We start from the raw sequence: 6,338 nt of genomic DNA, 5'->3' as shown, positions 1-6,338 counted from the left end.
GAGCGGTCCGTCACGTCGATGCCCTGCTACCCGCCCGCCGACCCACCCATCCCCACCGCGACGACGTGTGTCCGCCGTTTGACTTTCCTTTGTCCTTTATTATGTACGTGTGCGTGCTGCTGCTGCGATGGCGGCGCGTACGTGTCGGTGCGTGCACGCGGCGGTGGAACGGTACGGCGGTCGGTGGCGGCGTCCGAACAGCGCCTCGCTGTCTGCCCTTTCGGCCCCCCTTGCTCCTCCTCCCAAGCGGCGCTTCCCGCACTCGCGTCGTACCACGCGCGCGCACACGCTTGGTTGGTCGGTCGCCGGTAAACCAGAAAGGTCGCATATTTTCAGGTACACGGCGGCGGCCCGGGATCCGTACAGTGCCGGCGGGACGACCGTGTCGAGAAACCGGCAAGGAAATTTCGTCTTGCCCCCGATATAAATATTTTACGACGAGGAAAAAAAAATAACGAAATACCTATACGCACGCATTGGAACCGGTTGCCGTCGAATATTATAATATTATAATATTATGGCGACGACGGCGTGCGTGCTTGCTCCCGTTTTCGGGAGAGATTTTTTTTTTGAAAAAACAGATATCGTAATGATATCATTATTTTTCGGCCAAACTACAAACACGGAATTGTAAAACGTAAATCGTACACCGTTGTTGGACCGGTGAAAATCTGCAAACAATTCGGTTTCGTAAAACGCGTAGCGGACGTTATACGTTTGGTCGATTGCACGCACAACATTAAAACATTCGTATACGTGTACGTGCACGTGCGACACGGCGGCGAAATATTACGACGTCGTCGATGTGTCTCTCGGAACAAGGCTGAGCGCGCGCGGCGAACGTTGCCGCCGCCTCCGCCGCTGCTCAAAACAACAACACAAACAGTCCAACAAACAGCGTTTCCGTTATTGCGTAAAATGGAAAATATTACGCGCGAAAAATACAATAATTATTGCGTGCACGCGGGCGTCGCGTCACTGTATTGTGTACGAATCACGTCGAAATTATTTTGTTTCTTTTTCCGCGCGCCCGTTCGACATTTGTTATCGTCTCGTATTCAGACCCGACTCGAACGTTTACTTACACCTAGGCACGCTTAAGTTTTGCCGCCCCTTACACGTGAATACTACATCAAATATTATTTTCACATGAACAATACTAAAACGGTCTTAATTCCGAGTTCATTATATTTATTTATCTAAAGTTAACAATTGATTGGATTAATGCATTTGCAGACAAGTAAACCATTACTTATTTAAATAGTACAAAACAGTTTTATGAGACTTATTTTTTACTACACATAATTGGATACGAGTAAGTACTAGGAAATGTAATATTTTTTTTAAAAATTATCAATGGTTTAAATGCCGCCCTAAGCGTGGGTTTATGTCGCCTACCCCTTGAGCCGGTACTGGTCGTATTATTGTACGGACGGTCGTAACGACATCGCGTTGTACCAGCCGGTAACAGCGACACGGCGGTTTGCTTCCGCGGACTGTTCAATTAGACGTCGGTGCATGTATTCCGTACGTTTCCCGGAAAACGTCTCCGCATTTGTTCGTCCGTGCAACGCGCGTGTTGCGACGATATTTGTCAACATTGTACGATTCGGAAAACATTCGTTCCCGGAGTATACACGAGTCTTATTGCGTAAACACGCACGTCTCCGATTATTGCCTTACCCAGCGTATTCGGTAGTCGCAGTGAAAATTGGAAATATTATACATCACGGTCGTGTGTACACGAGAGTACGACGAACTGGACCGGACGGTCGAGAACCTTGTCCCGAATTTCACGTTTAGAATAATAAAATTATTTTTCGTTACATCGAGGATTTATTTATTGAATTTCGTTAACTTCGACCCGTTCAGTACCGAGAAAGAAGCTTTAAATGTGTAAGATTTAAAAAATGTCTACAAAAAAACTAGGCGGATCGTTCAGAATCACTTTGAAAAGAAGCAGAAGAAGTAGGAGTTCTCACTACATCAGCTAAATAATGCGATAAACCGTTCCCAATATAATGGAAAAAACATTTTTCACTTTCTTACGTCTTATAACAAATACATATAGGCATATATACTACATTCGAGTAGTCTAGAAAATACGAAGGAAAGTTATCGGGACAAATATTTAGGAAGGGGTAGTACTAAGGAATGTGTTCAGCGCCGAACAGGGAAGGTTATATTAAAAGATTTTGATCGATCCCCTCGTCGTTGTATATAGACGAACATTTTACAAAAATGTTAAAGAAGCTCCATTAAATTCTTCCGATCGCTACACTCGTAGTGTGCTCATCAACATAGCATTATTCTAAAAGGGCCACCTAGTTTTTTCGATAATTCGCCCGGTCCAAACACGATTCGACTGTATTCAATTCGATGTTGAACATATGAACCGAAACATGAACCGATGGTTTATTCTAATACGTTATTAGTTCGAAATCAATCAACACGCATAAAAATATTACGGTGCAGTGTTACGTCCGTATAGGATGTTGTGAAGTAAATTTTTTCTCAATTTCCCATCGAGATCTATAATTCCGTATGGGAAAAACGTACCACACGGGAAATATAAACACGTACAATACGGTTCGTACAATATACGCCGTGCACGGTGACACGCGATAATTCACGTAAGCACACACGTTGAACGCGCGGCCCGGGAGAGAACAAAACGAAACGCGTTTCTTTGGATTTCTTAAGACGCCGGACAGTTAGATCAACGGTCGGCGGCGGCGCGGGGAACGTCGTTTTCCTCGGGTACGGCGCGGCGGCGGTGGCGGCGGTCTCCGTCCCGAGACATTTCGACGCCTTTTCAATAGGCGGGAGGCGGGCGACGCGTGCACGTCTCGCGTACGTGCGGGCGACACGTCGTCGTTTCGGTTCCACCGGTGGAGGATGCGTTCCCGCACGTTGGATAGGTACGACCGAACGGACAGACGAAGAAGAATACGACGGCGGTGTGCCGCGACGGATCGTTATTATTACGCCGGGGCTGGTGAATGAAAAAGAAGAATTCATTATAGGCGCGCGCACACGCACGCGCACACGCGCCCCGTCCGTCCATTATTATTATTATTATTATTATTTTTACACGGCCCAAACGTGCGTGCCGTGGCAGTGCGTTTGTCGAGTAACGTCGGCGGCGGCGCGCAACAAACCTGTTCCAGAGAAAAATTCTTCTGAAAAATCTCGACGACCTCCCACCGGCGACTCCGAGCTCTTTTGTGCGCGTGAACGGAACGCGTCCATTCTATTGAAAACCATCTTCCGCCATTGTCACCTGGTACTTACATTATCACGGTTCCCATTCTTTGTCGGAATTTTATTATAACCGTTTTTTTTTTCATTTTCTTTTTCTTTTACTTCTCTTCCATGCACGCGCACGCACACGCACACCCGATCAAAGTTTAACGACACCTCCGACAACAATGTATCAATGGACATTTTTATTTTTTTTTTCGTTTTTTTTTTTTTTTTTAATTTTATCCGTAATCCGTTTTTTGCCATGTGTTTTTTTATCCCATATTCTTGGACACTTTCTACACGCGGAAAAAAAAAAAAAAACCGTACACAATACGAAACCATCGCCGCCGTTGCTGCTAGTGTTACGCGTGTAACAGTACGGCGGCGACGTCTGACGTACGCCTCTCTATGCGCATTCGAAATAATAGTATAATTATCTGCGGCGCATGTTAAGGACGCGGAGGTCCTGCCGATGTCGCGTGTGCTCGAAAAAGCTGTTGATCATTTGCGGCCTATCGACCGCGTGCGTACATGTTAAAATAAATGTCATGCCGCGCATTACGACGACCGAGCAGGACATTGCGTACACCCCCGATCGACTCTCGTCGTCAGCCATTCGCAGGCGTGTGCGTACATTACGTAAAGACGTACCTATTCACCCGGGGGCCGTCTATTTCCTGCACTATGAAATTATCGTGTGCATGTGCCGCGTATTTAAACGTGCACTGTGCGCATAGTTTTATGTTACAGGTGTCGCTAAAATTATACTCGCGCCCGACGCGATGCGCGCCAATACACGCGATACATCGTAAATAAAAATAAATAAAACACTGACCTTTAATTGCAGAACACATCTTATAACCGATTCGAAAAAAACTTGTTGCAGACTGGTCGTGCGTGGAACCTTCAATAGTGAATAGATTTATCTATCCACGTGTTTCCCGTTTAATTTCAATACATACATACATATAAAGGTAAAACGCGAACAATTGAAGACAATTCACACAAAAATCATCGTTTTGTACATCCAACCGACCAAAATCTGAATAGTTTAATAAATCTTTTTTTATCCTTTTATATCTGTCATGTATTTCCATGAATGTAACTTTTTCAATCTTAACTATATTTTCATGTTGAAACCCTATACTTATAAACACCTATTAAATTAAAAACAAATCATACGTAAATGTATGTAAACATGTATAGGTTAGGTATGACTGCATCAGTATTTATAGTGGAATGTTTCATCATGCGTGGTTACGGGTTGATCGTTGATGCTACATCGTACAACAACATATACATTATAATATTTATAATAGGAATTTAAGCCTCCTCGATATGCTGAATCACGTGCTTATAAGATCATGGACCGTATACAAATAAATAATAATTATAGAATAATATCTATATCTTATTTCAACAATATTTTAAGCAACTAAACGAAATTTAAAAAAGTATTTGAAATCGATTAATAAAAATGTAATCAATAATTTCAAAAATCTTAGGAGAACCTATAATATTTTCATTTTTTATACTTTTTATACAGAGTTCAAATAAAAAACAAATATCGTTTTAAAATTAGAATATTGATTTATTGACAAACACATGGATTTCGGAGATAAGAACCCAATATTATATAATTTCCGACTGCTAAATTGAAGCAAAAATTAAGACCACCAAAACATATTATTATAATTGACTTATCGTACGATTTCTAGCGTATTGAAAAATTATAGTCGATTAAAATCTCAAAACCATCGAGGTGCAGTGTAAAATCTAATAAAAAATATGTAGGTACACGACGTTGGCTTCAATGATACGATTCGAATGTAATAGACGTCATACGTTGACACCGTTCGAGCAACCGTCGAACTTTAACTTTATGACGAGGTCTACCTCCGGCACTCCTTGAATTCATGGGTAAATAATAAATCTGTCGTATTCGTTGTACGTCTATGCGCACGAACGGCGTAATCGCGTAAACATTTTTACCGCGTGCACACGTAGGTAAAAAAAAAAAAAAAAAAACAAACAAAAGCACTCGAAAGTGTTGCCGTGCACTCGTTGCATCGTCAACCGTTAGCCTAACCGTTGCAATAGCGTACGCGGACACTTAGAGGTTAGGTAGGTGCAGAGGCGGAACTAGGAATTTTCACGCCCGGGGAAAATGTTAAAATTACGCCCTATCATTGACCGACAATCAAATACTCTTCTCGAGAATTATTTTTCTAATTATAAAATTATACTTATCGAGTCTTAACCTAATACAAAGTTAAAAACATCAAATTAGTTGTTAACAATTACAAAAAACTATACAAATACAATTTTACGCCCGGGGATGAATCCCCGTCTTCCACACCCTTGTTCCGCCGCCGGGTAGGCGCACTTATCTCTAGCGCGCGAGCGTTTCCAACGACTCCCCCGCTGCTTTCCCGCCGAAGGCGTTTTTGAACGCGGCGGCGCGTTTCGTTTTTGCGTTTTTGCACGGTACTCGCCGCGCGCGCGATATACATAGGTACACTGTAACACGTACGTACGAAAAAAAAAAAATAAACGAACGTATGTGTTCTCGTACACGCACTCCGCTTTACGGTTTCACACGAATTAAACGAACGTTGACGTGAACGTTTTACCGATTTTCCCTTTAGCGCGGTCGTACTCGTTCGTTAACGCAACCGAGTCTTTTGCGCGCACAAACGCAAGCACGCGCGCGGCCGCGCACATTTGTACACGAGCACGACGCACGCACGTACGCGAATTGTTTTTACAAACGCGTTATGATAACACGCACACTCTACGACGGTTGTATGTAGGCCGTAAACCGTTACGCGCATTATCTTCGGGCCGCGAGGCGTCGGGCCGAAGAAAACCGTGATGAAATCGAGGACAATTTGCTCAGCTACTTACTTCCTAACCTCTATCGCAACGGTCGTTTTCATCCAACCGGTCAGACGTTGAGTAATACCATTCAAATCGGTCCCGCGCGAGGTACACGACCAGGAAAAATCTATATCGGACGGCAGGCGCGTGGCTATAGATATTTTTCAAAATGGGGTGGTGGGCGGGTGTTGTTCGAAATTATTCCTAATCAA

Source organism: Sipha flava, unplaced genomic scaffold (assembly GCF_003268045.1).
Source record: "Sipha flava isolate LNK unplaced genomic scaffold, YSA_version1 45_pilon_pilon, whole genome shotgun sequence".
In the NCBI taxonomy this organism is placed as follows: Eukaryota; Metazoa; Arthropoda; class Insecta; order Hemiptera; family Aphididae; genus Sipha; species Sipha flava.
This window is presented reverse-complemented; position numbering follows the sequence as displayed.